This window comes from Ursus americanus, chromosome 20, assembly GCF_024610735.1.
Source record: "Ursus americanus isolate L20-20 chromosome 20, mUrsAme1.1.p, whole genome shotgun sequence".
NCBI classification, from domain to species: Eukaryota; Metazoa; Chordata; class Mammalia; order Carnivora; family Ursidae; genus Ursus; species Ursus americanus.
The window spans coordinates 46,239,456-46,261,371 of NC_142146.1; the positions used below are offsets into that span (position 1 = coordinate 46,239,456).

General features: G+C 35.1%; 1 long non-coding RNA gene across 2 annotated transcripts in view; it reads right to left on the reverse strand.

The window, feature by feature from the left end:
* Positions 1-320: 320 nt before the first annotated feature.
* The window catches only part of LOC148108422 (uncharacterized), a 32,437-nt gene continuing 10,841 nt past the window's right edge, over positions 321-21,916 (reverse strand). For both annotated transcript variants that reach the window (XR_015727968.1, XR_015727969.1), the window contains exons 3-4: positions 8,841-8,988; positions 321-491 (exon numbers count right to left, since the gene is read on the reverse strand). This is a non-coding gene — a long non-coding RNA (uncharacterized LOC148108422). The remainder of the gene's footprint in view (positions 492-8,840; positions 8,989-21,916) is intronic.

The window sequence follows — 21,916 nt, forward strand, 5'->3', positions numbered from 1 at the left end:
ATGGCTTTAGTCCTGTGTATAATAAGCTGGCATTCAAGCACAGACAGGGTTTGTTAAAAATATCCACCTCCCTTTAGTTCCAGAACCTCAAAATGGGATGATTTAGTACAACAATACTTTCTTTAGTTCTCCTCTTAATGTTGGTATAAGAATATTAAAAGTGTATCCCAGCTGTCTTGGGCTCTCAGACACTGAAGTATTTCTGTCCTGGTTCAGGAAGAATGGACTACACGAGACTGATATGTTAAGTAAGAGACTGCCATGATTGTTCCCAAGTGCGCTAGTCAAGGTCTAATTGTGAAAACAAAACCATATACGTAAATATTTCAAGCAGAAAGAAATTTAATACAGGGACTTAGGAGATTGAAGTGAAGTGCTGGAAGAGACTGCTGAAGCCACAGGCACCTCCCACTCCCCAGACCGAAGGATGAGAGAGGATACGCGGTGCGAGATGGTTTCCGCTGCTGCTGCTCCTATCAGTCTCAGCATCTCTGTAAAAAGAATACATTCTGTCTCTTTTCCACCTTTTTTCTTAATAGCATTTTAATATATTTCATTTTCATTCAGACCAATGAAGTTAAATATTCTATATTTGGTCAATGGAAGCCTCATCTCATGGACCCCTGGGTCTTTCTCACATGTCACAGTGATCTTTCTTTTTCACTTTTTGAATGTCACTGCTGTGCCTCTCATTTGTAACCTGTGCTCACACTGTGATAGGAAGGTACTGTGGGCATGTAGTTCCTGGGCTTCTCGCCCTGTGATCCCAGAGAAGAGTATAAAAGGGTGCAGAAGCGATGTGGAGTGCTAAAAGACAGTTTGTGACACCATTTTTATCAGGACATTACAATGCCTTATCACTCAGAGACAAATCCTCTTTCTAAAGGGCTGGTGACTTAAAATAGTCTCACAAAGACTTGCCCTCATTCAAGGGTAGGGCATACGGACTTCATTTCTGGATGTTAGGAAAAGAAAAAAAATTATGAATATGTTTTCAAATGATCACAGTAATATATCTACTTTTTAAAATTTATTGAAGCTTTTGTTCTGAACTCATATACAGGCAATTTTCACAAATGTTTTGTTTATTTGAAAAGAAGGCATGTTCTCTTTTATTATGGTACAAAGTTTCATATGGTTCTATATAGTCTACATTACTGTGTTTAGAACTTTGACATCTTGGGTGCCTGGGTGGCTCAGTCGTTGAGCGTCTGCCTTTGGCTCAGGGCGTGATCCCGGGGTCCTGAGATCAAAACCCACATCGGGCTCCTCTGCTGGGAGCCTGCTTCTTCCTCTCTCGCTCCCCCTGCTTGTGTTGACTCTCTCACTGGCTGTCTCTCTGTCAAATAAATAAATATTAAAAAAAAAGAACTTTGACATCTTTTCTAAAGTTTTCCATTTTATTTTGCTAGATTTGCGAGGGGTGTGTTAGTCTATTAGTTGTGTCTTTTTCTTTCTTCATCTCCACTAGTTTCTGCTTTGTAAAGGAATATTAGCCCCTTATCAGATCATTTGCAAATATCTTCTCCCATTCTGTAGGTTGCCTTTTTGTTTTGTTGATGATTTCCTTGGTTGTGCAAAAGCTTTTTATTTTGATGTAGTCCCAATAGTTTATTTTGTTTCCTTTGCCTTAAAAGACTTATCTACAAAAATGTTGCTACAGCCAGCTGGTGTCAGAGAAATTCCTGCTTGTGTTCTCTTCTAGGATTTTTCTGGTTCCAGGTCTCACATTTAGGCCTTTAATTCATTTTGAGTTTATTCTTGTGTATGATGTTAGAAAGTGATCCAGTTTCATTTTTTTACATGTAGCTGTACCAGCACCTACTGAAAAGATGTCTTTTCCCCATCGTATATTTATGCCTCTTTTGCTATAGATTAATCAACTACTTAAGTGTGAGTTTATTTCTGGGCTCTCTATTCTATTCTTTTGGTCTCTGTTTCTATTTTTGTGCCAGTACCATATTGTTTTGATTATTTTGCTTTGTAGCAGATCTTGAAATCTGGAACTGTGATACTTTCAACTTTGCTCTTTCTCAGGGTTGCTTTGGCTATTCAGGATCCATACAGATTTGTGGTTCCATGCAAATTGTAGCATTATTTGTTCTAGTTCTGTGAAAAATGCTGTTCGTATTTTGATAGGGGTTGCACTGAATCTACAGATTGCTCTGGGTAGTATGGACGTTGTAACAATATTAATTCTTCCAATGCGGGAGCATGGACTATCTTTGCATTTTTTTGTGTCATCTTCAATTTCTTTCATTAATGTTTTATAGTTTTTAGGGTATAAGTCTTTCACCTCTTAGGTTAAATTTATTCCTAGGTATTTCATACTGCTTTGGTGCAATTGTAAGTAAAATTGTTTTCTTAATTTCTCTTTCTGCTATTTTATTATTAATGTATAGAAACACTGTTGATTTCTGGAGATTAAGTTTGTCTCTTGCAGCTTTGATGAATTCATTTATTACTTCTAGTAGTTTTTTTTGTTGGAGTCTTTAGAATCTTCTATGTATAGTATCACATCGTTTTCAAACAGTGACAGTTAAACAACTTCTGTATCAATATGAATGTTTCTTGTTTCTTTTTCTTATCTGATTGTTGTGGCTAGGACTTCCAGTATTTTACAGGTAGATATTAAAAACATTTTTATTATGCATTTTAGTGTTTAGCATCATGAAGGGTTCTTTTCTTGGTCTCATTTCATATTTGAGGGATAAATTAGGCCTTATTTGAAAACAGGATCGTGAGTCCTGCTTTTTGTTTATTCATTTATATTTTTGTTTGCCATCATCTTATCTTTATTATCATCCTTCCGAGTCTCCTTATTTTGGATGTTTCCATAAACACAGATTAGAATTTTATTTTGCTTTGGTAGCCACCCTGAATTTTGTAATAAGTGTGATATTCTATTTACATTTAATCAATGTATACCTTTGGTCCAGTTCGGTCATGTTTTATTTTATATTCATTCCGTGCATATGTTTTTATATGCAGAAGAATATGTGTGGACACACATACACATTTTCACTAGGTAGAATCATTCTATTTTGGCATCTATCTTGGTATTTAGGAATTTTTTTAGGACTGTCTTTATTTTTTTACAGCAGTTTTAGATTCACAGCAAAATTAAGAGAGAGGTACAGAGATTTTCCATATATTCCCTTCCCCCACACATGCATAGCACCTCCCCCCATTAACAATACACGGAAGTGGTGCATTAGTTACAATTGATAGGCCTGCACTGACACAGCATAATCACCCGAAGACTATACTACATTATAACTCTTGATGTTATACATTCTATGGGTTTGGACAAATGTATAAAGATATGTATCCACCATTATAGTATCATACAGAGTATTTTCTCATCTCTAAAAATCCTCTGTGTTCTGCCTATTCACCCCCATCTCATAACCACTGATCCTTTTACTACCTTCATAGTTCTGCCTTTTCCAGAATGTCACATGGTTGAAATCATACACTTTGTAGCCTTTTAGATTGGCTTCTTTCACTTAGCAACAGGCATTTAAGGTTCCTTCATGTCTTTTCATGGCTTGATAGCTCGTTTCTTTTTAGCACTAAATAATATTTCATTGTCTGGAGGTATTTATCTGTTCACCTACTGAAGGACATCTTGGTTTCTTCCAAGTTCTAGCAATTATGAATAAAGCGGCTGTAAACATTTGTGTGCAGGGTCTGCCTAGGATTGAGGCCCTCATTGGGCTCTCTGCTCGGCTGGGAGCCTGCTTCTCCCTCTCCCTCTGCTCCTTCCCCTGCTTGTGCTCTCTCTCTCTCATGAATAAAATCTTAAAAAAAAAAAAAATCTACATGCAGATTTTTAGATGAACATGTTTTCAATCCTTTAGGTAAATATCAAAGAGAATATTTGCTAGATTATGTGGCAAGAATACATTTAGTTTTTAAGAAACAGCTCAACTGTCTTCCAAAGTGGTTGTAGCATTTTGCATTCCCACCAGCAATAAATGAGTTCCTGCCACTCTACATTCTGGCCAACGTCTGATGTTGTCAATGTTCTGGATTTTGGCTTTTCTTATAGATATGTAGTTATATTTCATCATTGTTTTAATTTACATTTCCCTGATTACACATGATGTGGAGCATTTTTTCATATGCTTATTTGCCAACTGTGTATCTTCTTTGGTGATGTGTCTCTTAAGGTCTTTGGGCCATTATTTAATCAGGTCATTTGTTTCTTTATTGTTGAGTTTTAGGAATTCTTTGTATATTTTGGATAATAGTCCTTCATTAGCTGTATCTTTTGCCGATATTTTCTTCTAATCTATTCCTTATCTTCTCATCTCTTGATATTGTCTTTCAAGAGTAGGAGTTTTTATTTTAATATGTTCACCTTATCCATTTTTTCTTTCATGGATCATGCCTGGTGTTATGTTTCAAAGTCATTGGCGTACCCAAGGTCATCTAGGTTTTCTTCTATGTTGTCTGCCAGAATGTTTATATGTTTGCATATTACACATCAGTATATAATCCATTTTGTGGGAGGTGTAATGTCTGTGTCTAGATTTTTTTTTTTTTTTTTTTTTTTTTTTTTGCATATGGATGTCAAGTTGTTCTAGCATCATTTATTGAAAAGGTCGTATTTGGTCCATTGAATTGCTTCGGCTCCTTTGTCAATAATCAGTTGACCATATTTATGTGGGTCTATTTCTTGGCTTGTAAATCTGTTGCATTGATCTATTTGTCTATTCTTTCCCCAATACCACACTAACTTGATTACTGTAACTCTGTAATTTCATAGGAAGTGTTAAAGTTAGGTTGTATCAGTCCTCCAACTTTGTTCCCCATCAATATCATGTTGGCTATTCTAGGTCTTTTGCCTCTCATATAAACTTTAGAATCTGTCTATCAGGATCCAAGAACTTGCTGGGATTTTGATTGGGATTGCATTGAATCTATAGATCAAGTCGGGAAGAACTGACATCTTGACAATATTGTCATCTCATCCATAAACTTGGGATATCTCTCCATTTATTAGGTCTTTGGCTTCATTCATCAGAGTTTTATAGTTTTCTTCATATAGATCTTGACATTTTATTAGACTTATACATAGGTATTTCATTACTTTTGGGTGCCAGTATAAATAACACTGTTTTTAATGTTAAATTCGACTTGTTTGTTGCTAGTATATAGGGAAACAATTGACTTTTGTCTATTTAGTTTGTATCCTGCCACCTTGTTATAATGCTTATTAGTTCCAGGAGGTTTTGCTTGTTTGTTTTGTTTTGTTTTGTTTGTTTGTTGTCAGTTCTTCGGGATTCTCTTTGGGATACGTAAATGAGTATGTTCCATGGTTCCGTTACTCACAGTCAACCACTGTCCAGAAGGAGATGATCCCCCTTCAGACAATCATCAGAAAGTCAATGTAGGAGAACGGCAGTGAGAGACATAGAAACCCCTGTTTGGATCCTTTTCCTGTTTTTTCTATGAAAAAAAACTTTAAACCTCTAGGTGAAGGACAGCTAATATTGTCTCTCTCAGACATAGCTTAAGGCCCTTTGGGGCTAGGGGAGGAAACAGGAAAAAAAAGAAAAATCTTCTACTCCTGAGGGAAGGATAAGAAATTACCTTTCACCCACAGCACTATAGATTTACTTCTGCTGGTTGAGGGGCATAATTACCAAGAAAGCTAGCTTGCTTCTTTTTCTTTTCTTTCCTTTTCTTTTCTTTTCTTTCTTTTCCTTCCTTCCTTCCTTTCCTTCTTTTCTTTCCTTTCCTTTTCTTTTTTTTTTCTTTTCTTTCCTTCTTATTCTGTTATGTTAGTCACCATACAGTATTTCATTAGTTTTTGAGGTAGGGTTCCCTGATTCATTGTTTGCATATAACACCCAGTGCTCATTGCGATACATGCCCTCCTTAATACCCATCACTGGGCTAACCCATCCCCCCACAATCCCCTCTGAAACCCTCAGTTTGCTTCCTGGAGTCCATAGTCTCTCATGGTTCCTCTCCCTCTCTGATTTTCCCCCCTTCATTTTTCCCTTCCTTCTCCTAATGTCCTCCATGCTATTCCTTATGTTCCACACGTAAGTGAAACCCTATGATAATTGTCTTTCTCTGCTTGACTTATTTCACTTAGCATAATCCCCTCCAGTTCCATCCATTTTGATGCAGATGGTGGATATTCATCCTAAGAAAGCTCTTTCTATAAGATGGAAAGGGACAGGTCTTGCCTAAGGCTGAGGATAAAGAAATAAAGAATATTCCCATCTTCTACCACTCGGTTTGCTAACAATGAATAACAAGTAACAGCAGTCTATCACTGGGGGAAGGGCAAGAAGATAGACCTTCTTTGAAGCTCAGGTTCACAGAAGAAAACTTGAGAGTAGAAATGAAACATTGAAAAATGTCTTTTAGTAACTCAACCTCTACCTTAAGTACAGGGAATCAGAAGCCCATAGTGTGCTTAAGGTACAAAGAACTAGCAAATTCCAACCCCTAGACAAGCCTGATCACATTGACTCAACTCCAAACGTTAAATGTGTAGTGGAGGTGTGTCCAATTCCAGGCATAAAATATTATATACCTCAGACTTTACTCTCCCACACACGACACCCAAATTACAAGATACATAAAATGCAAGAGAATACAACCTTCTGTCAAGAGACAATATAATCTGCAGAACCCAGATGCTGGAGCTATTAGGCAGGGTATTAAAAATAAAAAAAAATGATTTATGTAAAGGTCCTAGTGTAAAAGTGTAAAAAGATGGCCAATTTACAAGGACATATGGAAAATTTTAGCAGAGAAATAGAAACTCTAAGAAAGTATGAAATAAAAAAATACCAGAAATAAAGCTATAGTAGCAAAGCTAAGGGTAAGTCAAAAGAAAGTATTCAAACTAAAATACAAAGAGAGAGAGAAGCTCCTGCATCCAAGAACCATGGGACAATGTCAAATGGTCTAATATATGAGCTATTGGAATCTCGGAATGAAAAAGAAAATAATGAGGAGAAGAAATATTTGAAATTAGCTAGAATTTCTCCCAAATAATAAAAGACTTTAAAACATAGATCTGAAAAACTCATAGAACACGCAGCAGAATAAAATACAAGGAAGGAAGGAAGGAAGGAAGGAAGGGAGGGAGGGAGGGAGGGAGGGAGGGGGGAGGGGGGGAGGGAGGGAGGGAGGGAGGGAGGGAGGGAGGGAGGGAGGAAGGAAGGAAGGAAGGAAGGAAGGAAGGAAGGAAGGAAGGAAGGAAGGAAGGAAGGAAGAAGGAGGGAAGAAGAAAACACCTAGATGCATCAGACTTCAACTATTAAAAACCAAAGATAAAGATAAAATGTAGAAGGCAGAGAGTGGAAAAGACACTTTATACACAGAGGAACAAAGGTCAGAATTTAGACAGACTTTTATTAAAGATGATCTAAGCCTGAAGATGATGGAGTATCTTCTTTGGAAGTGCTGAAAGGGGGGAAGAAGCCCTACCACCCCAGAAATTAGCACCCAGTTACTGTATCACTGGAAAAGGAGAAATAAAGACTTAATGGAAAAGAAAGAAACAAGAGAATTCATGATCAGCAAACTTTCACTATAAGAAATGATAAAGGTGTTTCCTTAGACAGAAAGAATATACCAGACAGAAACTTGTGTCTATACACGCACCCAAAAATGTTGGAAATGGTAAAAATAAAGGTGAATATAAATTTTTATTTAAATTACTGTAAAAGATAACTGACAAAAGAAAAATTAGTAGCAATGTCATGTGTGTATACAATGTATAAAAGTTTATTGAAACTATTTAACTATTTGGTTATTAAGGAAGTCTGTCAAGGTTTATGGTGACTCAAGATCATTATTTACCATATCACTTACTCAACCACCCACCAGACATCCAACAAAAACCACTCAGAGGTATTAATATTTTTTTAAAAATTCTAAAATTCTGTCTATATTTTCTCCAAAATTTTTGTCTAAAAGGGAACTATGTGAATACTTGTGGATGATTTTTATTATGGTTCAATTTCCAAGGATAACTTATTGCTTTTCCCACTCTGGTATCTTTTATGTTTTATAGAAAAAATAGCTAAATTGCCCAGTTTGATTCATAGCAGCATTTTCCATTTGTTTATCTCAGACGTCTTTCCAATAGCATTCTCTAAATGTATGTATTATTTGTTTACTTTCTTCCCATGCCATCTAAATTCCAGTTCTGCTTTTTGTGAAATCAGATTTTTTTTTTTGAGAGAGAGAGAGAGAAAAAAAGAAAAGAGGTGAGAGGGAAAGCCTTTTATTATAGAAGGGAAAAAAATCCTATTTTATTGTATATTTTTTTCTTGTTTTAGGCATAAACAGGTATGTTAAAAAAAAACAGTTCATATTTTTATATGCATGGTCATATGTCTTTTTCTGTGCATATAAATGGACTACTGTGCTTCTAGGTTAAGCCAAACATTTAATCAATTTTCATATGTTTCTGTGTTAGCCTGGGCAAAAGAAGTCTGCCACAAAAATTTTGTGGTGCTTAGTAAATATAAATTTGATACTACCAGAACTGATGTAATGTGGTAGATCAGAAACCCCATTCAAGTTAGATCCCAAATGCTTCAAAAGAAATCAGCAGTTCTCATGCTTTTTATTTATCTCACAAGCCTCTACAGACTGTCATAACCTACAATGATCTCCATCAAAATAGAAAAATAGAAAAAATTTAAAACTCTGTATTTCTTTTTGTGCTGTCACTACTAAAGAGTGTATTAAGGATTGTTGTTTTGTTGTGTGGGTTGTTTTTTTTTTTTTTAATCTAAGACAAAATGAGATTACTGAAGAAGTGCTGGGGTTCTCTTTAGGAAGATGACTTAGCTTACCTTATCCACACTTCAAAGATTTCTGTTGCCTTCACCAGGTAACAGATCTAAACGTTACAGTAGTCCTCCCTTATCTGTGGGGGATATGTTCCAAAGTCTCCAGTTGTTAAAACCACATTTAGCACAATGTTTTTCCTGTCCATAAAACCTGTAAAAGTTTAATTTATAAGTTAAACACAGTAAGAGATTAACACATATAACACAATGAAATAGTACAATAAAATTTATAAAAATGTGTTTTCTCTCTCAAATTATCTTATTGTACTTTACTCATCCTTATGATGATGTGAGATGATAAAACGCCTACACGATGAGATGAGGTGAATGATGTTGGCATTGTGACATAGCACAAAACTACTATTGACTTTCTGATGATATGTCACTAGGATCATCTTCTAGACAGTGGCTGACTGTGGGTAACTGAAACCATGGAACATAAAACCATGGAAAGTGAAAGTGTGGATAGGGAAGACTTCTGCACATCTTTTCTCCTCACTACCAGAAAAAAATCCTTTCCATCACATTTTGAAGACCAGACTCCTAGGGTAAGAAATAATAATGAAGACTTAAAAGGTTATCTAAAGTTCTTTGTGACCAGGTTTATAGATTTTCTCAATTTTCTATATTTCAGTTATAGTTAAATGGTGACTATATTTGTACAATATAGTCATTATTTATTTTGATCACCATAAAATGGTGATCAAAATGAACAAACTCTTATTATTAAAATGTAAATGGGACAATAATTCAATAAATTGTCTCATAAAATTTAACCTGTCTTCTAAAATAACATTTTTATTGTTTTTTTTAAGACCTAAGCATACCTATTAGATATTATACATTTTTGTTTCTAAATATTTTTTTAAAAAGAGAGAGATGAAAGAGAAGCACAAATTAAAAGAGTAAAGCCATGTAACCAGTCCACAGATAAAGAAATAGAGCACTAATCTAGCATTCCAGAAGTCCCAGTTGTCTCCTTCCTAGTGATTACTGCTACCAAGTTAACTATTATCCTGATTTATATTATCACCAATTTATTTTTACAAATTTGGACTTTTATAAAAGTGGAATCATATGGTGTAAACCTTTCTGTGCATGGCTTCTTTAGTTCATCACCATGTCTCTGTGATTGATTCATACTGTTTTACGTAGCAAATTTGTTATTTTTCGTGGCAGCATAGTATTTCATTGTACAAATATATTACCATTTATTCATCCATTCAACTATTGATTCTGTCTATCTATCTATCTATCTATCTATCTATCTATCTATCTATCTATCATCTATCTATCCACCTATCTATAATCTCTCTCTCTCTCATCTATCCTTATTATACTGGGTACAATGTGCAGTGTAATGTTGAATACAAATGATGATGGTGGTAAACATTTTCTCATCCATCTCAAAAGTCTGGGGAAAGTTTTCAATATTTCACAGGTAAGTATCATTTCTGTGACCGTTTTTTATACATATTCTTTGTCACTTTAAGGTAATTTCTTCTTTTTATTAATTTGTATTTTTAGGTCAATGTTCTTTGTTACAGAAAAATTTCTTTTATTCCTAATTTGCTTAGAGGTTATTTTTTCTCCCCTGTAGTCTTACATTTTATCAAATGTTTTTCTGCATCTGTGAGACCTATGGTAATACTCCCTGTTTTGTTCCTAAGTTATTTGTGGTTTCTCTGCTTTTCATTGCTTAATCTTGCTAGGAGAATATCAATTCATTGCTCTTTCCAAATAATTAACTTTTTGACTTATTGATTTTTCTATTGCATATGTTTTCTGTTTCAGTTATTTTTGTCCTTTTATTATTTATTATCTTTATTATTACTGACTTTATTTTTATCTTTTCTCTTTACTCCTTCTTGAATTAATTTAGTTTCTTTTTCCCACTTCTTGAGATGAATATCTAAACAGTTCATTTTCAGGTTTTTCAGTTTCTTAATATATGAATTCAAGGCATAAGTTTCCATCTCAACACAGTAATAACTAAATTGTGTCTCAAAATATTGTATTTCAGGGGCACTTGGGTGGCTCAGTCAGTTGAGCGTCTGACTCTTGGTTTTGGCTCAGGTCATGATCTCAGGGATCAAGCCCTGTGTGGGACTCTGTGCTCAGTAAGGAGTCTGCTTGAAGATTGTCTCTCTCTCCCTCTCCTTTTGGCCCTCCCCTGGCTCTTTCTCTCTAAAATAAATAAACAAATCTTTTAAAATATGTATTTCAATTATTATTCAGCTCAAATACTTTAACAAGCACTATAACTTCATCTTTAACTCATTGGTTATGTAGATAATTTTACTTAATTTCTAGACATTTGAAGATTTTATATTTATTTTTTTGTTACTGACTTCTACCTTTGTTCCACTATAATCAAATAATGTATTTGGATTATTGGAATCCTTTTAGATTTGTTGGGTTTGGCTTTTTGGCCCAAAATACGATCTATTTTGTAATGTTCCATATACAGTTGCCAAAATTGTGTATTCTGTCATCCTCTGGTGCATTTTAACAAAACAATATTTTTATTTTGTTAATTGTGTTGCTCAGAATATCTATGGCTTTACTAATTTTTTGGATGCTTTTTTTTTGTCAGTTATCAAATTAGATGTGTTAAATTCTCCCTCACTGATTGTAGATTTGTGTATTTTTAAAATCTGTCAATTTTTAGCTTTCATATTGTAAAGCTATATTAGTAGGTCTATACAATAGACTTTTTATTTTTTATTTTTATTTATTTTTAAAAATTTTATTTATTTATTTGACAGAGAGAGAGGGAACACAAGCAGGGGGAGTGGGAGAGGAAGAAGCAGGCTCTCAGCGGAGGAGCCCGATGTGGGGCTCGATCCCATTACACCGGGATCACGCCCTGAGCCAAAGGCAGACACTTAATGACTGAGCCACGCAGGTGCCCCTATACAATCGAATTTTTATGTCTTCCTGGTGGATGGGGCATTTTATTATTATTAAAGATCCCTATTTATCTCTAGGAATGTTTTTGCCTTAAAATAGGTCTTATCTGACATTGGTATAGCAAAACCAGTTTTCTTTTGGTGTTTGTATACTATATATTTCTTCATCCTTTTATATATGTGTTATTTTCTCATTAGGAGCATATAGTTATAGGCTTTCTTAAATATTTTTATCACCTGACAATCTTTAGATTTTAACAAGAATATTTAGACCATTTACATTTCAATATGGTTGCTGATATTTGGGTTTACATCTACTATATCTTTAATGCTTATTTTCCTCATTTGTTTTATGTTCCTTTTTCTCTCCTTGCTTTCTTTTTGATCAATCAAGAGTCTCAAGTTAGGTTCTCTAGAAACAGAGCCTGAGACAGGGATTTGGATACACATAATTTATTGAAGGAATGCTTTTGGAGGGAAGCAGGATAAGGTAGGGAGAGGAGGTGAGCTAAGATGTGGTTGCAGGAATTTTGAAGTTCAAATTGTACCCTAGAATTGGTTCAACCTTTTGCCAAAGGTGCCAGCCTTTTTTGCCCTGTGTAAGTCAGTCATTGCCTTTGGCTTTATGTTGGGGCTGGGAGCATAACGTGGAAGACCTTGTTTCTCTTTGACTAAGGGTAATTCTCCAGATAAGGGAAACTGAGTTATTGGCAAAAATACTCAGAACAGCTGTAGTACAGGTGCCCTGGCCAGCAGGACACCAGCAGTGTATATGACTCTACTAACTTTATTTAATATCCCATTGTTTCATATTTTCACACTTGATTATTATATGTTCTTCTACTTTTAGTATTTTTAGTGATTTCTGTAAAGATTGCGAGTTCTTTCTTGACCTAGAGCCTAACACTGTTTTGTCTAATATGGCAGCTTCTAGTCATATGTGGTTATCGAGCTTGAAAAGTGGCTTGTTGCAGTTGAGATTTGCTGAAATACATGCTTAAAATTGTAGATTTAGTACAAAAATATATAAAATATCTCATTAATAAGTTAAATTGGTTGCATACTGAAATTATATTTCTGGTGAGATACATTAAAATTGACTTTACCTATTGCATTTTACTTTTTCTAGTGCAACTACTAACATTCAAAATTGTGTATGTGGCTTGCATTACATTCCAATGGGACAACTCTGTCTTGTACTAGTTCCCAAACTATATTACAACCTTACAATTCATTGTACTCTCTCTCACATTTTGTTATTCTTGAATGCACTTTTACTTTCATATATATTTTACACCCCATACATATCATTGCTATTTTTTACATAGTCAATAATCATTTACATTTGTCCACATTTTTGTTTACTTTTTGATTGCTTTCCATTACTTCTTAGTTTCCTTATTCCTTTTGGGATTATTTTTCTTCTGCCTGAAAAACTTCCTTCAGTATTTACTTTATTTTGAGTTTGTTGTTGACAAATTCTCCCAGTTTTTGTCTGGAAATAGTTTCTTTTTAAAAAAACAAGATATCCAAAGACTCGTATATTATTTGTGTTTACCTTCATGCATGTGGGTAAAGAAGGAAGTGTCAATCAACCTTTTGTGAACTGACAAACTCACAAACCTTTACATATTTTCAAAAACTGATTTCAATGTAAATACCATTGCCAGGACAGTAAGTTATAAAATAGGTCAATCAATCAAAATTACAAAAACTTTAGGGACTAAAGTTATTCTTTATAATGTAGAACCATGCTGAAGTTCCACTATTTCACCAAGTTCCTTTGTTAGCATTAACTTTAACATGGAAATTGTGATGCAAAATAATAGCTGCTTTTTTATGGCTGGAATTACAAAAAAAAATATATTTCCTTTTTAAAAAAAATCTTGCTGGCATTTCTTCATAAATATTAGAAAGGTCTACAGTTTCAAGACTAAGTGCTATCATTTTACTAATTAGCAACAAGAGATATTAAAGCTTGTCTGAGGAAACAAAAACTGACAACAAGCAAAAAAAAAAAAAGTTATAACCAGGAGAATATGGAGCATGTAATTAGATCAGAATTATGACTTAATCAGGGCCAATGAAACATTAGAATAAGCCTGCTGTCAGTAATCTGGGGAAAGTTTCTTTTCAGAGTGTGCTTTATTTCCCCTAAAATTGTCATGCTTGCATATAGCATTTGTAATGACCCTTGATGGCTTGCTAAGGTGATACTGATGTTTTCCTTGTGGAAAGATGCAAAATATCTGGGTCCTTGATAACAGTGTTGAAATGCTTAATCAATCAGCATGAAGACTGCCCTACCTACTAAACAAATCAAAGATGAAATAAAAGAGCTTCTGTTACCAGCCCAAATATCCAATGAAATAACGTAAAGGACGGGGGGTGGGGGGGAAATGTGTATACACACACACACACACACACACACACACACACACACACACGAAGAAGTAAGCCCAGTGAAACTATTGGCAAAGAGAATGAGATAACACTTGAATAATTCAGGCCCTATTCTTCCCTGAGCATGGGTTCAGTGTGCACTGAGGTAATTTAAAGGTAAGGATGGTTAACTGAATTAAAATGATATCAGTTCATTGGGAAGGAAGAAAGTGTCAGCTTATACATAAGTCCTACTCTATATCTTGTTCAGCATTTGTTTTAGAAAAATAGTTGAGGGAATTCGTTTTAACAGTGTGTTGGAATAGAAAAAAAACTCCTGATTTATGGGCATTCATTCATTAATTCAACATCCATGAGGCCCTCTGTGTCCCAGACACTGAGGTTGTAAACGAATGAATTAAACATTCCTGCATTCAAGAAACTCCAGACTCACATTTAGGATAAGATTTTAGTCAGAATCTTCAAAATCACAAATAAGGAATTCACTTCTGAAAGCCATACTGTTTTTGTGATTGCATTGGATTACCATTATCTTGTTTTATGAACTGATATGTAAATTTAAATTTTTGTTGAAAGTGTGTAAATTTTGGTCTGGATTGAACTTTATTTACTTAAAAAGAGCAGGGAACTTTTTACTACTTATAGTGCTTGAATGGATAATTTGTTTTCTGGGTGTCCAATCAGATTTATTTTCCAGATTTATTGCTTATATAGGATTACAGATTTATTTTCACTCTGACACTTTATGAATTATTTTTCTTGCTAACATTTGCCGAAACTCCCATGGCAGCATATTGGCCAAAACAAATTTCAACCTTTAAAGACATAAGGTCAAAAGTGCCAGGAAACACTAAATGAATTATAGTATGGTATGACATAGAGAAACAGTTAGTATAAACTAATTTTTGAGATTCTAAAAGTTGAGGATTTGGGGCTTCATAATGAATCAGCTATTTTCAGTGTTTTAATTAGATACATGTGTCAGAGACAGATAAAGGTAACTCATCTGAGCGTAGAAAACTATGTTCCAAGATTTTTGAATTCACTTCTATGTATCTCTATCATGATAGTGTTTCCTGTTCTGGTCCTGAATGTCCAGGAAAACGTCACTGGGGAATCTTGAGAACAAGGTGCAACAGTGCTCTCTCCTATGTCCTGAAGCCCCTTTGGGTGGTTCCCCCCATGCCTCAATTCCAGATGTTTCCTGGCATAGCTGATACTTTCTCTTCATTTTTTTTTAAAAGATTTTATTTATTTGACAGAGATAGAGACAGCCAGCGAGAGAGGGAACACAAGCAGGGGGAGTGGGAGAGGAAGAAGCAGGCTCATAGTGGAGGAGCCTGATGTGGGGCTCGATCCCACAACGCCGGGATCACGCCCTGAGCCGAAGGCAGACGCTTAACCGCTGTGCCACCCAGGCGCCCCCTTCATTTTTTTCCCTCCATAGCAATAACCTAATATCCTCTTGGGGGTTTACATGCTATTCAAAGAATCTCACAAAAACCATGATCTACTGTAAATTAAGTGAATAATCCACGCACTTTGTAAATATTTACTGAGACCGACATGCATTGCCATCAGTGCTAGGAATATTGTAGTGAGGAAGATAAACTCCCTGCCATTATAGAGCTAACATCCTGGTGAAGAAGAGACAGACCAAGTATAAGCAGATAAAATAAAGGGATATCTGATATAATATCATGTAAGGGCAATGAAGAAATAACCAAGTAGGGGAAGGAGACAGACAGTGACAGGGCATGCTATGAACAAAAGCATGTCAAAATAAAATAAATGCAAAACTGAGTTTCCTTAATGATTTAAATTATTATTTCTAAATTTTATTACAATTTATTCATATTAATAATACTGGAAACATAAAATATAGGATTCATAACAAAACCTTTCATGAAAGTTCTTTCTATAGTTACTTAAATAAATTTTAAAATGATGTGTAAAATTGGCATTTTTTTGGAGAAACCAGAAGTACTCAAAAAATAATTTTGCTAGATTTTATTCAGTAAAATTTTATGGAAAATAAAGGACTCTCGCTAAAAGCGTTGTTAGCTTACTGTATTTTTTGGCTTCTGGAGAGTTAGAAATCATTTAGAAGCTGGAAGAGACCTGGTTTCCACAAATGGAACGAAATGGAAATGACAGCATATTATCTTCCCACAGCCCTTCTGAGAAAGGCAATGAAGTTAAGGATTTATTTAATGCAGATGTACCATTGCCGTTGCTAATTTTCTGTCTGAGGATGGACTTGACAGTGGCCTTAACAGACATACATATGCAGATGTGTAACATATAATATATTTAACCCAGCTGACCACAGAACCCTTGTGTTGCCTTTAGAAGTGGCAGAAACATTGAGGAAATTCATAGTAAATCCTTCCATAGTAAAAATCTCCACTGCTATTTTGGCCGTAAAAGAAGGATTTGCAACTACATTTGCCTGCAACTTCCAGGCAGTGGAGCATGCTTTCTTATTATTCCATAGTCTCTGAAATATTACAAAATATTTCACCTTTTCATGTCATGCCAGTTGGAAAAACAGTTTTTTGATGGGAAAACTACTAACTAAGCAATTTCCAAAAATGATGCAAATAAACCTTGAAGGACTCTGTAGGGTGATTTGAACTTCCAGTTACTAAAATAAATGGCTGTGGACTGGAATCTAGTTATTTCTTTATCAACTAATCTAAAGGAAGATGACTTTCTTTTTTCAATTATGCAAAAGAATATATGCTTTTAATATGTGTGATGCATTGTTTTGAATGTCCTCAATGATGACTAAATTTTTTCTTTTGACAAAAGATATATATATATATATATATATATATACATATATTATATATATTTTAAAGAAACAACCAAAAATCATTGGAAACTGTGTGAGAAAGAGGAAGATAATTGGGTTGGGTAACTTTTTTCCTCCTTTATAAAAACCAGAAGAGGTTGTAAAATAGTGGCTGACTTTCTAGTGTGGCTGGGGTTGTGGTTATAAGAGAAGAGCCTCAGAAATATTTCAGCAATGTGAACATTATTAGAATATTCCCTGAGGGAAACCTTTGAAGGATGACATTTGGTGGAGTGTAAACATTTCCTTATATATCACAATCATACCTCCAGTAAAGGAAGATCATATGGAATAATGTAAATTTATCATGGCACCACAGGGAAATATATGAGAATGGAGGCAGTAGTCCTAACTAAAATGTTAGGGAAAGTATTGTGGCAGGGATGGCTTAGATTTTGCTCTTGAAGAATGAGTAAGATTTGGATGTATAGAAAAGGAAGTCTATTCCATCCCATGGATGGAAACAGAAGCAGGGAAATGCAAGGTATATGTGTGAGACAGGAAGTAGATAATTTGACCAAAGTAATGTTTTCATGTAGAAAAAGAAGTAGGTAAGTTGTATATTGGAATTAAATTTGGATTTGAGTACCAGGCTCTCAGGGAGTTCTGATCTGTATTATGGTCAGTGGAGAGTCACTGGAAGCTTGTGACTAGAGTCACGGTGTAGAGAAAGTAGGACATTAGAAAAATTCATCTAGTAGTGAAATGCATGGAAAAGAGAGGGGACTGGAGAGGAGGAAGTCAGGTGTAGGCCATAATGGCAGAATGGATGTGATGTGAAAAGAATCTCCCTTCCTGATGTCATCTTGTGCTGTTGAGTGGGAAAATATGATGAAAATATACATTTCTTACCCTCAAAATGTCAGAACATTCCACTAAAGCAAAAATATATATTGGAATAATGCATCAGGAAATATACATTAGTTCAGCAATTCTTTCTATAATTTATATATGCAGTGGGAAAATATTAATTCTGCTGTCAGGCAGTTACAACAGAGATTTTAAAAATCTGAATGTCTTAGTATGCCACACTCTTTGTAAAAAAAAACTCTTAAGATTTCATGTTATATTTTACTATTGAAAATCATTTTGTTTTTTCAGATATAAAGATAGATCCTTAACTAGTACTTCTTACTAGCTGCAAGGCAGTATGTTCAAAGTAGTTAAGCAGAAAAGGGGAATCATAAGTATAAATTGCCTTTAGGGAGTTGACTGTCTAGAAGGGGAGGTGACCTACACCTGAATTAGGAGAATGCAAGGGCTAAGGAGGTTCCAGCTAGAGAGAAGATGCTAAACAGGCGGGAGAGATTATATTTAGCTATTAAGGGAATGTTTGTTGAAGAAATGGCACTTGAGCCTGGCCTGGAAGAACATTTGTGAGAAATGCCATAAAGATCAGGAGAAAGGAAGAATTTTGCGATACATTCTTTTTTATTAACTGATGAAAAGTGTAAAGATTCCAGAAATATTTTGGCAGAAAAAAAAACATCTTTTTTGGCTTGTACAAATATGTTATTCTGTTTCCTTAAACAAGTAATACTCCTTTAAGATAAAAATTTTAGTAAATTTTTAATAATGTTTGTATTGCCAAGAGAAGGAATTAAAGGTCTTCTAAAATATAAAGGATAAACGAAATAATATATCTCCTAAAGTGGAAAACAGGGAGCTAAAGTAGCATTTACATTGTGAATTGTTTTGCAGTTAAATTACACATACACACACGCACACACACACTAGAAGGGCTGGGATTTTATTTTACTCTACTTAAAAGCGATTAAGTTACACCGTTATTCCTCAGGTGATGGCAAACACATGAGACTCCTGGGTCAGAGACAAAGGACTTTGCTACTGATGGGGCAGCAAGCTGCATAAGCATTGGGTTGTGTCAGATCCCTTGTCTCCATCCTAGGGGGAAGATCCAGTTAGATTTTATGCACACAATGGGTTTGTGTTGCAGCCCAGGAACCCTAAGCCTGGAGAATCCACCTCTTTTATAATAGGTAGTAAGTGGGCCTGCTCGTGGTCTCAATGGGAGACATTACCTCATTCTTCAGTATTACTTTCAGCAAAATACAACCCTGAGAAATGGCTGGAGCTAGTCCTGGTAGCACTTAACTGCTTTGGGTCCATTAGTCAGTTTGACAGATATTTAAGCATGCTGTCAACATTTATTAAATAACTCAAAGTATAGCAATTAGAATGCGAAAATGATCTTAATATTATGTTTTTTCCCCCCAAGTAACTTGCTTTTATTTTACCATTATGCGTAGAAGGAAGGACAAATAGGCCAATGGTATATTTCCCGTTTGACAGAGTAATCTCACAAATATTTATGTTATTTAGGAAAAGAGATACATATCACTTACTAAGTTGCTTCCAGGGCAAATTTTCAAGTAAGACAATCAAGCCACAATTTTTTGTAGGTTATTTTTCTATAAAGACAATGATTTTCAGTCTTCTGAATCAGACAAGACCAAGTTATTCAAATTGTATTTCTAAGGACACAGTTTTAACAGAAACAATAACAAGGTAAAAACCCTTATGGAGATTCATTTAAGTCTCTGTGTCTTATAGGAAAGTAAGGCTGTTATTTTTCCAAATGTTTCTAGTTGAAAGGAAAAGAAAGCCTGCAGAGTTGAATTTTCCCAGTAAGCAAAAACAGACAATAACTGTATTTTACTAAATAGTGAAATAAAGAACACAGTGCTAATCTTCTGCATAAATTAAGATAAAAATAAGAGAAAGCTCCCATTTTGTGTGGTGAGGCTACTAGTATCATTTATGCACAGCAAATTATGTGTGGCTTTTTTTCTCTTGATTATTACGTTGCTTAGGACTTTAGATTTTTGGACTATTTCACAAATGCTTGCACATACGTAGAAATTTAAAAATCCTTAAAAAAAATTTTTTTTGACTAGAGTAGGACAAATTCCCAAGAAATATTTGGAAAGGAAAAGAAAGTCATGTACCCCTTAGGAAGTAGGGAAGACAAAGGGAAAAAATAGCACATGTATTGGTAAAGGAACAATTTTGGAATGTTGAGTGTTTCAACCATTAAATCTTGGAAAGAAATAATGTTTGGGAGATTATTGACAGAAAAGTCAACTCAAAGTTAAGAACTACCAGTTAGAAAGACTATTAATGTTTTTTGGGAAGAACTTGATTTTTTTAAATGAGATTTTAAGAGGAAAGACAAAGTATATTTGTGCAAACTTTGATAAAAATGATAATATTAGCACCAAATATAAATTCTGGTTAGATTTAATTTCAGTAAACAAAATGGAGGAATGGGCTGAGGGAATTAACATGGCAGATTAGAAGAAGCTATTTAAGAGCTGGCCCTTATCAGCAACGCTTAGCCTCCAATGTGCTCTCTGGTTTCAGTTCTCTCCTGTAGTGAAATTTAAGTGGCTTCAGGGTGGTCTGTCCCACCGTACATTTTGAACTGATTCATCATTTTGGAAACCTTGTACTGAAACTCAAAATCTCGAGACATGGACCCCAGATTTAGAGTCTGTCTTGCTGACTGAGCTGTAGGAAATTGTCTACGAATGTAGCATCACAGATTTTTCTTTGTAAGAAAACGTGAATTTTCTAAGGTTCCATTATGTAACGGAGTAAAAAAATTCCCTTTACTGTTTTCATTTACACTTGTGATGTATAGTAAGCACCAAGCTAGAGAACTGAATACGAAAACCAGACTTGCGGTTAAAACGATGGTTTCATGGGGGCTCCTGGGTGGCTCAGTCGTTAAGCATCTGCCTTCAGCTCAGGGCGTGATCCCAGAGTTCTGGGATCGAGCCCCGCATCAGGCTCCTCCGCTGGGAGCCTGCTTCTTCCTCTCCCACTCCCCCTGCCTGTGTTCCCTCTCTCGCTGGCTGTCTCTGTCAAAAAAAATAAATAAAATCTTTAAGAAAACAAAAAAACAAAAAAAACCATGGTTTCATGGATTTTACTCAGTACTCACACTTTCTTACAGGTTTCTTGTTAGTGCCGTTCCGTTTTAAGTAGCTGAGCCAGGAGTGACAACTAGCTTGCTATCATCAACTTGTAAAAACAGCACCATGAATCAGTAGGTAAAACAATGTTTTTACAGGAGCAGGCGTGTTATCAAATATCCACTTACCAGGTGCCTAGCACTCCCCGTGAGAGATGCTTCTTGTTTTTCCAGACTTTTGTTTATTTATTTATTTTAGAGAGAGAAGGAGAGTGAGGGGGAGAGAGAGCACAAGTGGGGGTGAGAGTCAGAGGGAGAAGCAGACTCCCTGCTGAGCAAGAAGCCAAACGCAGGGCTCAATCCTAGGACCCTGGGGTCATGACCTGAGCCAAAGGCAGACGCTTCACCGACTGAGCCCCCCGGGCGGCCCTACGAGAGATGCTTCTTATAAAGTTTATTTATTATTGGGTACATCGAATGTGATGGGGATTAGTATTTTTAAAATTGTATTTGCACTCTAGATAGACTACAGACTACACAATGCAAAAGACAAAATGACAAACCAAAATGTTTCCCATGTTAAGTGAATTTAAAACAAAGTTATTATAGCGTCTATACGTGTGTCTGTGTGTGTGTGTGTACATTTCTATGCACAGTCTTATGCACTTTGGCCTTATATTTTGCCCACGCATTTTTCATGTATCTACATCCTCTCCCACACAAACATCTTAAAAGACATGTTTTTTTCTTTTTTTCAATTTTTTTAAAAATTGAAGTATAGTTGACATACAATGTTATACTGGTTTCAGGTGTACAACATAGTGATTCAAGAAGAATTCTACATTATGCTATGCTTACCACAGTAGTGTTGTTACCATCTGTTACCCTAACGTATTATATTATTGACTATTTTCCCAATGCTGTACTTTTCATCTTCATAAATTATTTTTAACTGGAAGTTTGTGACTCT